The sequence below is a fragment of the Cupressus sempervirens genome, chromosome 9, assembly GCF_028749045.1.
Source record: "Cupressus sempervirens isolate cs-2001-9-10 chromosome 9, ASM2874904v1, whole genome shotgun sequence".
In the NCBI taxonomy this organism is placed as follows: Eukaryota; Viridiplantae; Streptophyta; class Pinopsida; order Cupressales; family Cupressaceae; genus Cupressus; species Cupressus sempervirens.
In genome coordinates, this window is record NC_143126.1 from 51,863,091 (window position 1) to 51,879,268 (window position 16,178).

At 31.5% G+C, this 16,178-nt stretch overlaps 1 pseudogene; it reads right to left on the reverse strand.

Annotated features, from left to right (window-relative positions):
• Positions 1-2,718: 2,718 nt before the first annotated feature.
• On the reverse strand, positions 2,719-4,351 carry LOC149537572 (phospholipase A1-Igamma2, chloroplastic pseudogene; annotated as a pseudogene).
• Between the last annotated feature and the right edge of the window lie 11,827 nt (positions 4,352-16,178).

A 16,178-nucleotide genomic window follows, 5' to 3' on the forward strand; every position in this document is an offset into this window, starting at 1 on the left:
TTAGTACCAAATAAATCATATAAAAAAGGGTATGCGAACTAGGTAAATGAAACTCTATGAGAAAAACTAACTTTTGAATTGAATTTTCCATAAAACAAGAAAATTCATTTTTTGCTTTGAATAATATCAAATCAAACAAAGATATCTGTAATAGTAAAAATAGAAAAAATATGTAAGATTAAAAAAATCAATCAAAATTCATAAACTTAAATGGAAAAATGAGAAGGGCCACAATTTTCTATTAAGTTTTTATTTTCACTTTGAAAATATAGTGTTTGATGGGAAAAAATAGTCAGGAAGGGTTGAAAACTTGCAATTTCAAAAAATAAAGTTCTTTATAATAAAATACAATAATATAAGACCTTCTTAAGCCAAGAGGATTTAGTGGTAGCAATCTTCAATGTAAATATTTTTCACTTTTAAATAAAATTGATGATGATTTACTTGTCACAGAAATAAAATAGAATGTTAACAATTGCCTAGATTAAATATAATTAAAATATTGAAAGTCACATGCAGTGGGCAGTTTAACTTAATGTGAACTAGTGAATTTTTTAATTTACAACTAGTTCCTCCTCAATGTATGGTAGATTTGTTCCACTTTTCACAATATGGTTTACAATCTTTGATTAATATGCTACCAATTAGAGCATAAAATAAAAATAAATTCAAAAGATTTATTACCATTGTTTATTTTATTGCTATGGTTTTTTTTAATTTGATTTTTCTCAATAGAGTATGATTATTTTTATTGTTATGATTTTTATACAATATAATTTTTCTTTAATTTGTATATTTCATATTTGGATGTAATGAAGTAAATCATTGTCGGAATTTAATTTGTTGCAATTTTCCAATCTTATAAAACTAAGGAAGAATTTTAAAATTTAAGATCTCTATGTATTTTTTTAATAGATTTAAGATTTCTATGTATTAATATTAAGGAATAGTGTATATAAAACAAATACATGAATTTATTCATTGACTTTTTGTGCTTATTTATTAAACTTATACTAATTCTTTGAAATTGGATATCTCTCCGTTTATTTTTCAAAAAAATAGAATTAATTTTTTAGTTATGCTAATTAAGTAAACAAGAGACAATCAAAATGTGTAGATTTTGAAAATAAAAGGTTAGAGTGAATTTTTTTATTGACATCAGAACAATCACATACGAATAATATTGTCATTTAAATAAGAAAATAAAACATAATATAGTAAAATGGTAACAATTGGAAGTTAAATATACCTTCGACTAGTACCATTCATTATAAAGCTTCACTGGTTTTTTCCACATTTTATATAGCACTAGAGGAGCGATTGTTATCTTTTCCCAGAAAGTCAATTAACGTGGTTTGACAAAAACAAGAGGGGTCACAAATGGAACGCCTACCGAATTCACTTACGCATGCCACGAATGTTAGGTTGTATTGTCACTGTGATCAATGTGGACAGAAGATTTTCTCAAAATTATTTATGTGCCTATAATGATTTTAGTTAATTATTTTCACAAATAAGAGGACGTGCACTGTACGTCAACTTTACAAATATAAGAGAAATTCAAGGACACGCCTAATGGGAACTTATCATTGTGAAGTTAACAATATTATTCTTACTTAACAATACATAATTTTAAGTATTAGTTTTCCAAATAATTTTGGTGGACAAAGTAAAGAAGCCAAGATGCCATCATATTCTTCTATCATCTCATTCTATTCTCTATTTATATCAATTGTGCTGGAATTTTAATATGAACAAAATTTGTCAAGTAGCCAATCAAACAGTGATTTTAATGTCAATAAAAGAAAGGAATGATGTATTAAGCATTTTTACACCATTTTGAATTTTGCATTTTTACGTTTTAATTTATGTACTTGAACTTTATAATATATGAAAGGATTTTTCCTAAATGCAAGTTAGTTATATTGATCTATAGCATGTCATAATATTTCTTTGTCACATAAAATTTATCTTTTAATTTCAGTTTTCTATTAAATATCAACTTTTTTTATTATATAAATTGTGTAATAGAATATATTTATGTAAATCATATTATCATTATTTTTCTTTGATAGGTAATGGGCAGAAGCATATAGTATTTATTATTTATCATTATTTGTGATATTAATTATTATTATGTGTTAAGTTTGAGTAGATTCTAACCCAAGATCTATCATCAATAACATTTATTATCTTATCTATTGATTATCTATTTGTTGAGGGGTAATGATTTATGACATTGTTGGTTTGATTACATTGGTATGATGTAATATTTTCTTGGAATGAATGGATACACAGCCTCTAATGTATTATATACAAGTTTGCAATTTTGTTCATCTATAATGAAGCAAAGTGATCTTATCAAAGCTAATTTTTTTTCCTAATAACAACAATATATATATATATATATATATATATATATATATATATATATATATATATATATATATATATATATATATATATATAAAAGACACTTTTATTCATTATCTTTGAATGTTTTTCCATTAATAAATAAAAACAATTGAATTTTTGAGAAAAATGATAAGATTTTTGAAGAAAATGATCATAATTATGGAAACATAGTACCAATATTAAATCTAAAATTCAGACTTTTAAACATGACTTATAAAAAAAGTCTTTTAGAACTATATTTTAAATCACCCCCACCACCAAAATAATTATAAAAGTCTTGGCTCTGAAAACCTGAAATATTTTATGAACAAAAACCATCTCAAAAAAATCTTTACAGAATAGTGATTACATATTGTAATTCCAATTATACATTGTGTCCGAAATATTAACTTTTTTCTAAGACAATCCGTGTGAAAATATTAACAATGGAGTTGAATGGAATAGATCAGAGGGGAATCACGGGAAGAGGAACAGGAGTTGGAGTTGAAGGAGAATAGACCAACACGCCATCAATGCGTTTCACCACTTCCTTATTTCTCCTTGTCCACCAGTTCGAAGGGATTTTGAGGCTTTCAATCAATAAGTCAGAGTGTTTGTTAACTAAAGCAGGATCCCTTCCCAATGACTTAAACGCTACCTTGATATTCCCTTGAAACCCATCAAGTGCGTGCAAATAAACCTCCAAGTTGTGGAAGTTTGCAGGATTACGCATCCGCTTCAGCAGAGGAGAGCTGCTGCTGTCTACACAAATCTCTACTCCCACGTGAACATACGCCCACGGAAACCACTGCAGAAGCCTTGTTAACCGTCCCAGATTCTCGTTCACAAAAATACCTGGAATTTTTGGAACCAAGTCCCTGTTGTTTACCACACGCAGCGCTCTGACGCCAATCTCCTTCATATGTTGGGCGAATGAGAGGTTACCTACACGAGGAGACGCAAAGGAAAAGACCGTGACAGGAATCGAACTCCAACCATACTTATTCGCCATGATTTGTTTTATGTCATATGCGCTCAGGGTTGCCAGTGCACCTCCCAAGCTGTGTCCAGTAAATGTTATACTCAATTCTTCTTCTCCTTTCTCTTTGTATTCCTTCACCAATCTGGTTATCTCACCCACTACGGTGTCCCTTGCACTCAGCTTGCATCTGACAGAATTCTCGTCGATAGACGTGTAACATCTGAGAAAACCCTTTTCTATCCTCACATCTGGATTTGAAATGGTCTGGATGTTGGAGCACGTCGTCGCCTCTGACGTCATAACAGGAACCAATATGTCACTCAGATTTTGCATCCATTCAAAGGAAGTTTGAGTGCCTCTCCATGCAACAACTATATCACGTCTTCCCAGTCTCTTTATCTCAGCTGGGTCAGTGCAAACCGCAATATAACCAATCCAGGCCACGCCCTCACTTGATTCCTGGCCAAAAATCGACTCCAGAAGACTCGTATTGGCGTATATGTATTTGGTGACTTCATATCCACGCCCATAATTTAGCAGTTCCAATCTCTGGGCGAGAGAGCTTTTGCTGCGCTTACAATTCCCATAGTATGTTGAAGATGGCACGTTGTCAAATGCATCGTAGCATTGCTGTGCAAAATCCCCGTATCTGAGTATCTCTGCTTTGAGAATTGGGCTAATGGGATTCAACATTCCATTCCAATTGCTGGCACCCTGAATATCCCGCCATTTATCAGGAATCTCTACTTTTTTTGTTTTGTCATTTCCATCTCCATCTCCATCTCCATTGGTTATCACGTAATTTGGATATATGGTATTGCAGCCCAATAAATAATCTTCAACCTCCTTCCAGTGGCCAAATGGTAAACGAGATACTGTCATTATACGAATTGAGAAACACTTGCACCTCTGGAGAACAAGAGAAAAATCTTCTGCTTTCTGGTTTTCAATGAGCTCTCTTTTTTGATGGCCAGATTGACAAGAATCCTTTGTTCGAAACTTAACAGCGCCGTGCATATAAATAGGAAATCAATTGGGATGATAGGGGAAATTGAAATGACTACGTAAATAGAACCATCTTGCTTGACTCAGTCTTGTTTACCTTGTCCACCCAAAATATTTGGGAAAGTAAAACGAGGCATTCAATGGCGGTTAAGGAAGGAAAATTTCGTACGCGTTAATTATACAATATTTGGGAAAGGTATAACATCAATATATAAATGGAATACCATATCTTGACCGACATGCCTAGAATTCACGAGATTCAAGCATTAAAAAATCTTAATTTTACTGCAAATTTAAAGGGATGAGAAGTAGATAAAAAGGTTGTAATAGTCAGGTTCATAGAAAACTATTTAAGGATTAATATATTAAATAAAATATATAAATATAACATAATTTGTCAAAATGAATAAGCCTCCTCTTGCATGGTGTTTATTTAAAAAATTTAAATATTGAGAGTATTTGTATCAAGGATGTGTAATGGTCAAAGTTAGAGAAAATTATTAAATTAATATGTTAGAGAGTATGATTTAAATTGTAGAATTAATAAAGCTTCATAATGTAAATAAAGAAATAGAGTAAGCAATGTTAGTAATTACATCAAAGAGGTGCAATGGTCAAATTGATAGAAAAATATTTATAAATTAACATGTTAGAGTGTACAATTCAATTTGAACATAACATATATATTAGCATAAATCTATCTTCAAAGAAATATTGTACAATGTATGCCAAACATACTTTTATGAAGACAACTATTACTGTCTTAGTTACATGAGTAATTTAATCAATTTTGTATTGTAATATGAACTAAAAATAGAATAATTCCTAATATATAAATAGGTTTAAAGAATAAAATATTAATTTCCATAATTTTGAATTAAAATATATTAAAAAATATATATTTCTACATATACAAATAAGTTTAAGTGAGCAAGCTATTATTTTAAATTATTTTATAATCATTTTCCCATCATAAATTTAATTTTTATATCATCATAATGTGTCGTGGGTCATCCTATTGTTTAATGAATTATTTTAAATTTAAATAATTTATTGATATAATTAGCAATACATTGTGGTATTAAAAAAGGTGTGCAAACTTGCAAACTTTGTAAATTCAGTGAAATCAACTATTAAGGGGTATTATACGAGATACCTCAAAGATAACTTAATATTTGGGGTGAATTAGATATGCTCTTGTATTTTACCATTTTTCTAAGACACTTTTGAAGGAGGAGGAATGGACAATGGTAAGATCTAGACAAGAAAATATTGAGATATGATTAAAAAGATCATTGATAAGAGAGATTGTTAAGAAGGAGATTGTTGAAGAAGACTATGTGTTTCAATTATTGTTGTGTCACTGATGTCAAACTTGCTATCTGCTAGTAAGACAAATGATTATAAGATTCAAGTACCATCATTTAGTTGATTGATGAAGAGGATTTAATCAATAAGACATAACAATACCACCTAGAGGAAAAGTTGAGTTATGATTATATAATGAAGTACAAATATCAGTTAAGACAATGATGACATCATGTTAAGATGATCTACTTAAGGTTACAAAATGTTGGCTATGCTTAGAAAGTTTAGAAGAAAGAGTTAAACAAAGATTGTCTGCCAAGCTTGACCAAGTGGAGAGTAGGTGCCAACCAAAGTCAATGCAAGCTGAGTAGAAAGTTAGTTGGAGCTAAGTGAAAGAAAAATCTAGTGGATGCCGAGCAAAATAGTTGATGTTGAGCATCAGTAAACTTTAGTTGATGCCGAGTGATTTTACAGTTGATGTTGAGCAACACAATATGTGTCTGGCATCAGAAGATTAATAATGCCAAGTTGCTGCATTATGTTAAAGATTGAAGATTTGTCGAATCTAAGCTGACAAGTTTATTTTCTTGAAACTTGTGAACTGGGAGGAAGATGAGGTTGATGAGCTAGTGGCACAGAATTTGATGTAAACCATTTTTAGGAAAATTCTAATGGATTCTAGCAGAAGTTTCTAGAAAAAGACAAGACGTGGGGTAGATACAACATATCCTACCTAATCCATCCAAAACCCTAATTTGGATGATGGAAAATGAGCAGAAAAATATTGTAATTTCCTATTTATAGAAATGTCAGGTCATGAAATAAAAGTGGGTTGTTGTCATGTGTGAGAACCTAAGGAGGAGCAAGAATTAAAGGTTTTGTTTCATCAAGTCACCCAAGAGAAGAGTTTTCAATGGAATGTTAAGCAAGAAGGCTTAAGGAGATGAATGCTTGAAGGGTGAACAAGTTGTTAGAGATGCAAAGTATGAGGACCAAGTAGAATTGAGGACTGAACTGTGATCTATAATATGCAAAGCTCTATTGTTACTCTCTAACAATTGTATCAGTCTAGGGTAAATCCTTTGGATTAAGGTTGACCTAACAGTCATTTAAAAATCCTTTAACTAGGTGGCATTCGAAATGAATGGCCTAAAGTCCTCTAACAAGGATCACTTTTAATAGGGTGATTGAAATCCTTTAATTGGGTCACATTTAGCAGTGTGTATTGTAACCTTTAATAGGGTTGGCCTTTCACAGGGCATCACTTTAGAAGAGTGAAAATGAGTAGCATGTTACTGGTGGTTTTTCCCAAATTGGGTTTCCACATAAATCATTGTGTCAAGTGTGCTGATAAATGTGTTGTGTTTCATTCTTTACATTTCTACAAGTTGATTTTACAAGAATATACAAGTTTTAGTAATTATCTAATGGATGCATGCATAGGTATAAATGTTTTATGTGTTCACTAAGTTGTGGAAAGTTTTTTTTATATAACTGGAGCTTGGATAACTAATTCAAACCCCCCTTGAGTTACTCTAAAGTATTCTAACAATTGGTATCAGAGCCATCTTCTTAAGAGGACTAGTTTCAAGGTACTGGAAGCACAAAGATCAAGATGCCAAAAAAAAAGTACCCAAGCTCAATAGAGATAACTTTCTAGCATGGAAAACTTTGATAAAATTACACCTTGGGGCACTTGGAGATCATGCACAATCTACCACTATAGTGGAACATGTTGATCCAATTAGAGCCCTAACTACTGAAGATATGAAGAAGAGGAAAGAACATAATCATGCAATGTTGGAGATTGCCTTAGCCCTAAGCTATGCCCAAATTCGATGATCTATCAAAGGCTGTGACATTGCAAAGAAAACGTGGGATACCCTACACACCATCTATGGAGGAGACAAAAATGTTCAAAGAGCCAAATCCGAGAGCCTTAGAGGTAAGTTTGATGATATGAGAATGGAAGAAGGTGAAAATATTTCTCAATATGTTGCTAGGATAAAAGAAGTTTCCAATGCAATAAGAGAAGCTACTAGTCATATAGATGATGATATTTTGTTAAGAAAGGTCTTGAGAACATTACTACCTATTTATGCTATTAGAGTTTCTACAATTCAAGAGTTGAGATCTATTCTGAGAAATGATCTAACCCTTGAATGTTTGGTAGGTAGACTCGCTACTTTTGAGCTATCTAGCTTTCATAATTACAAACCTAAGTGTCTTGAATTTGCATTCAAAACCAAGTTGCTATTGAAGGACTCTTATGAGGTGAAGTAGAAGAAGAAGAAAAGAAAGATAAAATATGTATCTAGTGAGAATGATACAAATGAGGAAGATGTTAGACAATTGGAAGCACTACTAGCAAGAAGATTTCGTAGAGGTAAAGGCAAGTTCAAAGGTAAGTTACCCATCATTTGTTTCAATTGCAATGAGGTTGGTCATATCACTTCAAGATGTACATAGAAGAAAAATTACAAAGATGACAACAAGTACAAAAATAGAAGAAAAGATATAGTAGAGATTACAAAGATAAAGGAAAGAAGTCATGCTACATTTCTAAAGAGGACACTAGGAATAATTCTGATGAACATGATGATGAAGTGGTGTATGTTGCAATGAAGGAGGAATCTAGTGATGATGGAAATAGTGTAAGATTTGGTAATGGTGCACCATGTTTGATAAAAAGAAAAGGTTCTATCAAACTCACAGACAAGATTTCACGTGACAATGCTTACTATGTTGAAGGGCTATATTATTATTTTTTTAGTGTGTCACAATTAAACAATTTGGGATGTAAGGTTAAATTTGGAAACAAAGCTACCAAGATATATGACACAAATGGGAAACTAATTGAAAAAGGTGATCAAACTAGAAGCAATCTATTCTATCTTGATATAAAGGATGCTACTTGTTTTGTTGCAAAATTTGATAATGTATGGCTTTTCCACAAGAGATTATGTCATGTTAACTATGATAATTTGGTTAGTATCAGTAATGTGAAGAAAGTTAGAGGTTTGTCCAAGTTGAAGAAACCTGATAATGTAGTGTGCAAACAATGCTAGTTAGGCAAAATGACTAAGTCAAGCTTTAAGAGTAAAGGTTATACGTCTAAAGAAATACTAGAAATTGTTCATATTGACTTGTGTGAATTAATTAAACTGCAAAGATACAAAGGTGATAAGTATATAATGTTATTTGTTGATGATTATTCTAGGATGATGATAGTTATGTTTTTGAAATAGAAATCTAATGTTTTTCAAATGTTTAAATGGTGATTAGCAGGAGTTGAGAAAGAAATAGGGAAAAGTCTGAAATGCTTGAGATCAGATAGAGGAGGAGAAATCACATCAAATGAGTTTGAGATGTTCTATAATGAAAGAGGAATCATAAGGCAAACATCTGCCCCTAGGAACCGAGAAAAAAATGGGATTGTTGAAAGGAGAAACATGTCTATAATAGACTATGCCAGAACACTTATGATGGAGAAGAATGTTTCTCTAAAATACTAGAGAGAAGTTGTAAGTACTACTGTATATATTTTGAACTGTGTGCAAATAAAAAAAGGTACTCATTTGACACCTTTTGAATTATGGTATGGATATCCACCCAATGTAAAATACTTTAAGGTATTTGGAAGTAAATGTTACATTCTTAAAGATGTTAGAAATGGAAAGCTTGATGCAAAAATTGAAAAAGGTATATTCTTTGGATTCTCCACAAGAAGAAAAGCTTATAAGTATTTAAATACTAACACTAACAAAATTGTTGAAAGTGTAAATATGGATTTTGATAAATTTATAGAAGTACACGAGGCTAAATCTATAAAAGAATCAAAAGATACAAATCATTTGTATACTCTTATGAAGGAATGCCTACAAAAGAATATCATCCAAATCAAGTTACAAATCAACTAAACATATTAGTAACTGTCGAGTCACATCCTGTAAATGTGGATTTGCATTAAGGAACCAAGATACATTTAGATGCTGAGTCATAGAATGAAGAAGATGCACAGTCAAACTTTGAGATTAATACACATGAAAGAGATGTTGAGATGCCTAATAGAGATGTACATAGTGATTCTAAAGCTAAAAGACAAAATGAAGAAACAACGGCTAAGCCAAGATTGCCTAAATATGCCAAAAGACATCATCTTGTTGATCAAATCATTGGAGATAAAAATGCTAGGCCAATGACAAGAAATAGATTAAGAAATGAATCATGTTTTCCAAGTATGAAGAAGCCCAAAATAGTAAAAGATGCATTAGAAGATGTGTGCTGATACAATGCCATGGAAGAAGAGATTGAACAAATAGAGAAGACTAAAATATGGAATCTGGTTCCTAGACCAAAAGGCAAAAATGTGATTGGCATCAAATGGGTATTTAGAAATAAGCTAGATGAAAATGGTGAAGTCACAAGAAATAATGCAAGATTATTTTGCAAAGGAATTGCTCAAAAAGAAAGAATTGACTACGAAAGAATTGACTACGGGGAGACATTTTCTCCTATTGTAATAATGGAAGGAGTAAGAACTCTACTTGCTTATGTTACATACAAAGGTTTCAAATTTTATCAAATGGATGTTAAATTTACATTTTTTAATCGCACACTAGAAGAGGAAGTTTACATATAACAGCCAAAAAGTTTTGTTGATGATAACAACAAGAACATGGTATGTAGACTACACAAAGCCCTATATGGATTGAAGCAAGAACCAAGAGCATGATATTTGAGACTTCATATATATCTTGTGAAGATTGGATTTGAAAGGACTAATGATAACAAAAATTTGTACATAAAGATAGAAAAAGGAAAAGGTATTTTACTATCTAAAATATTTGTTGATGATATCATAATTGGAGGACAAGATCCTTTATGTAAGGAGTTTGCAAATTAGATGAAGTAAGAATTTGAAATGTCTATGTTTGGAGAATTTTTTTTTTTGTAGGACTACAAGTATACTAGATGAAGTATGGTATATATATCACTCAGTAAAAATATGTAAAAGAGATATTGAAAACTTTTGGATTAGAAGATTCAAAACCATTAAGTACACCTATGGCGATAGGACACAAGTTGTCAAAGAATGATGATTTAGCTAAGGAGAATCAAACATTATATAGATCTATTATTGGAAAACTACAATATGTAGTTCATAGAAGACCTAATATTTCATTATTTGTAGGGATAGTTGCAAGATTCTCTACTAATCCTAGGGAGAATCATTTAATGGCTATGAAGAGAATAATGAGATATCTGAAAGGAACATAAAAGTTTGGTCTATACTACAAGAAGAATAAAATGTTTGAATTGAGAGCCTAAATTGATGTTGTTTTGGCTGAAAATATTGATGACACAAATAGCACTAGTGGAGGAGCATTTTCCTTAGGCAAGAGACTAGTTACATGGACAAGCAAGAAATAGAGTTGTACTTCACAATCTACTGTTGAAGAAGAATATGTTGTTGCTACTGTAAATTGTACAAACATTGTATGGATCAAACAACTACTCAAAGGGATGAAGGAAGAAATCACATAACCAACAATACTTTATTGTGATAATACAAGTGCTATTAATATATCAAAGAATCCAATGATGCATGCAAAGACAAAGCACATAGCAATAAAGTATCATTACTTGAGAGAGTTAGTTCAAGAAAAAGAAGTGAAGATGGAATATGTTAACTCAAAATAACAAATTGCTGATATTTTCACAAAACCATTACCTAAGGATGCTTATGAGTATCTAAGAGATAAACTAGGGGTTATACCCCTATAAAAGGCTATTTAAGTAATAGAAGAAGTGCCCTAAATCAAAAAAGTTGATATTCATATAATACACATTGATGCAAAGGATCTTACTTTAGGAGCTACCTAAAGTAATCATAGAGATGAAATTTCAAATCAGTCACAAGCAAGGTGACAGAGGGAGAAACTGGAGAAACTAAAAAAGCTTATATCTACATATTTTAAGATCACAATTTATTTTTGGTACATGTCTTTGGAATTGTTGTCAAAGAGGGAGAGATTTATTGATCAAGAGCTACCAAAACAAATAGGGAGAAAGCATGTTAAATTAATCATTATCAGAAGGAGAGATTTTCTTATCAAAAAGAGAGAAAGTACATCAAAGAAAGAAAGTGTAATCATAGAGGGAGATATTCCTTATTAATCTAAGATATTGTTAAAGAAGTTGAACAAGACCAATATTAGAGGGAGTTATAAGAAATAGTTTTGTAACCTAATTAGAAGATGAAAGTTGTTGATAGATAGAGGGAGCTATAAGAAAGAGTTTTGTAACCTAATTAGAAGATGGAAATCGCTAATAGAGGGATAAATTTCAATAAAAAATTTCTTTTTGTTACTTCCTTACTTAGTCAAATTGGTTTTTATTGAATAATATGTTCATCACTTGATTGATTTGGTTGATCAGTTTAGTTTTCCATCAATGCCAAAGAGGGAGTATTTTGAGATATGATTTAAAAGATCATTGATAAGAGAGATTGTTAAGAGGGAGATTGTTCAAGAAGACCATGTGTTTCAATCATTATTTTTTCATTGATGTCAAACTTACTATTTGCTGGTAAGATAATTTCTTAAAAGATTCAAGCAATATCACTTAGTTGATTGATGAAGATGATTTCATCAATAAGAGGGAACAATAACACCTAGAGGAAAGGTTGAGTTATGATTATGTAATGAAGTACAAGGATCAGTTAAGACAATGATGACATGATGTATTGATGATCTAATTAAGGTTACAAAATGTTGGCTACACTTACAAAATTTAGAAGAAAAAGTTAAACAAAGATTGTCTACCAAGCTTGACCGAGTGGACAATAGGTGCCGAGCAAAGTTAGTGCAAGCTAAGCAGAAAGTCAATTGGAGCTGAGTGAAAGAAAACTCTAGTGGATGCAAAGAAAAATAGTTGATGTTGAGTAAAGTTTAGTTGATGCCAAGCATCAATAAAGTTTAGCTAATGCGAGTGATATTAGAGTTGATGCTGAGCAACACAGTATGTGTTGAGCATCATAAGACTGATAATGTCAAGTAGCTACATTATGGTAAAGATCAAAGATTTTTCAAATCTAAGGCATCAAGTTTGTTTTCTTGAAACTTGTGAACTAGGAGGAAGATAAGGTCAGTGAGATGATGGCATAGAATTTGATGTAAACCATTTTTAGGTGAATTGTAATGGATTCTAGGAGAAGTTTCTAGAAAAAGATAAGATATGGGGTAGATACATTGTATCCAACCTAATCCACCCAAAACCCTAATTTGGATGATAGAAAATGTGTGAGAAAATATCCTAATTTCCTATTTATAGGAATGTTTGGTCATTAAGTAAAAGTGGGTTGTTGTCATGTGCAAGAACCTAAGGAGGAGAAGGAATTAAGGGTTTTGCTTCATCAAGTGACCCAAAAGAAGAGCCTGCAATGGCATGTTAAGCAAGAAGGTTTAAGGAGATGAATGCTTGAAGGGTGGAGAAGCTATTAGAGATACAAAGCATCAAGGCCAAGCAAAATTGAGGACTAAACGAAGATCTATAATCTGCAAGACAAGTTGTAAGTTGTATTAGAACAAAGCTCTATTGTTACTCTCTAAAAATTGTATAAGTATAGGGTAATTCCTTTGGATTAAGGTTGACCTAAAAGTCATTTGAAAATCCTTTAACTAGATGACATTCTAAGTGAATGGCCTAAAATCCTCTAACAAGGCTCACTTTTAATAGGGTAATTGAGATCCTTTGACCGGATCACATTTAACAGTGTGTATTGTAACCTTTAACAAGGTTGGCTTTTCATAGGGCATCACTTTAGAAGAGTGAAAAGGAGTAGCATGTTACTAGTGGTTTTTCCCAAATTGAGCTTCCACATAAATCATTGTGTCAAGTGCACTGATAAATGTGTTGTATTTCATGCTTTATATTTTTGTAAGTTGATTTGATAGTAACATACAAGTTTTAGTAATTACCTAATGGATGCATGCATGAGTATAAATGTTTTATGGGTTCACTAAGTTGTGAAAATTTTTATTTATACATCTAGAGCTTGGATATCTAAAGTTTTCCAATAGAAAAATGGTTGGCTTCTATATCAAATTGTTCCTAGCATAGAAAAACCTTTTTGCCAAACCACCACAATTCTTGAAAGGCCTCACAAACATTATTGGGTAGATATAGAAAATAACATTGTAAAGCTAAAAAATATCCAATTTCCAATCCCTCCTCTCCTTTGAAAGATGAAAATGTATATCCTTTGTCTCCAACACTCCTTTTAAGAAAAACCCTCAAATATAGATCTTCCTTTTCAAGTGAAGCCTAAGGGAAAGATTGGCTAGCAAGAGTGACTAGTAGCTAATGAAATTCAAACACTAACTATCATGTGCATAGTCATAACTAAAATATATAACAAAAAATAATGAAGAATAAAAAAGATTATTTCTCATACAATGAGAATTGATATTCCAGACTCACACATCATATTTATAACCAAAAAACCAATAAATTACAAATATTTCTAGACTAGTTTTTGTTGACTTATTAATGTGTTTAGTTAGTGTGAATGGTTGTAGGTGTCTATGTATGATGGTAGTCAGCTCAAGTCAACTTTGGTTTTTGTTGACCAAGCTGTAATTTATTTATGTTAACATCCCCCCTAAATTAATTACACTAACTATTATCAATATCTATACTAACTAAATATCACCCCATAAGCTAGATATGATGGGTTCTAACGTAAAGTGTTGTTTGGCACCCATTTCTAATCATTTATTTCTTAAATACAATGGTTGGAATTCACTAGAACCCTCTCGAAATGAAAACTATGAGAGAGTCATGTGACTTTTCCTAAGAAAAAAATATGTCAAAGATATACAAATTTTTCTTCACACAAGGCCTTGGTAAAAAACTCGACAATTTGTTTGTCTATTTTTCAATATTATAGATGAATCACCTCTTGCTAGATCAAATGCCATATATAATTAATGATTGCAGACCTCAATATGTTTCTTGTGAGCATGAAACACTAGATTCTTAGACAATGATACGAAACTTTGATTATTAAAATGAAGTAAAGTAGGCCCTATATGATGTTGGTTTAGAAAACTAAGAGAATGACATGTAGCCTAGTGGTTTTTTTTTCTTTTCTTGGTACAATGTATTCAACTTCGATAGTGCATATGGAAATGGTAGATTTCATTTTACTACACCAAGATAGACAACATTATGTATAGTGTGTAATTACCTAAAAATGGTCATCTAGACTATTAACCCCCTTCTTGACATTTTGCTAGAAATATTAAATCACTTATTTTGATCAAATCCTAAAAAAATAAGTTATTTGATTTTATCCTATAGTTTGATAACTATAGCCTAAGTAGTTATTTAATTAAAAGGAACATGTCACCTTTAATTAAATAAAACCGCCTTTTGTCTCTTATCCTAAGTTGTACACATAAAGGCATTTTACCATTTTAAAAATAAAAGAATATTCTTTTGTCTCACATACAAAACTTAACTCTTTGCAATTGGTGGAAATGACCTTGCACATGGATCATGCAAAAGTCAACTTCCCACCCTTGATTAGATCTTCTTATCTCATGATCTCCACCATCTGCACTTCTTTAAAAGGTTGAGCTCTCTCCTCATCTAATGATCCACTCTTTTTGCACTATTATTATGTTACAAGTATTTCTATAAGCACTCTTAGACCTTTGCAAGATCTTGTGGCTTCATTGTCTTACTTTCATAGAATTGTGGCTTAGTGTCAAATAACATTAGCATACATTCTTTTATGCAATAGAGTAGTGCATTTAGTTTAATTAGAAGGATTGTAACACTCTCATATTGCTAGTTAGTTGAATTTCTAGCATTTCATGGTTGTTCTTAGACACTAGCACTCTTGCTCTTATCTTAGAATCTCTCATTTCATGTTGTACCTACAAGGGGCTATGATGTGGGAGCATTGAGAGACCAAATTCAATTTTAAAATATTATTTACCTATGCTAAAACTAATATTGTAATAGGACCATATAGATCATTATAGGATATTATGAGATTTGAATATACCATTTAATGGTCATATGTGGGCATTCACATTAGTAATGTCAGTGAGTAATTAATCAAGCCTTGTAATCAGTCAAGTGTGTAAGTTATTATAGTTAGGTGGAGAATTAGTTTAGATTCAATTTTTTAGTTTCCAAATTATTCTTGGAATATAGCTGATATATAAAAGATTAGGTCTTGAATGTTAGTTCTATGGAGGGACCTGATATGCATGAAGAAGAGCATAGCAGGGACAATTGAAAATGATTTTTGGGTTGGCTTTTCTTTGGATCAAGCATAGAAGAAAGGGGAATCTCTATTAAATAAATAACCAACAACATTGATAAAAGAGAGAGAAGGGCCAAGTTGAAGGGACATGACACAACTAATCCAAGAAGAGGTTGATATACTTACATAGAAAATAAAAGGGCATGA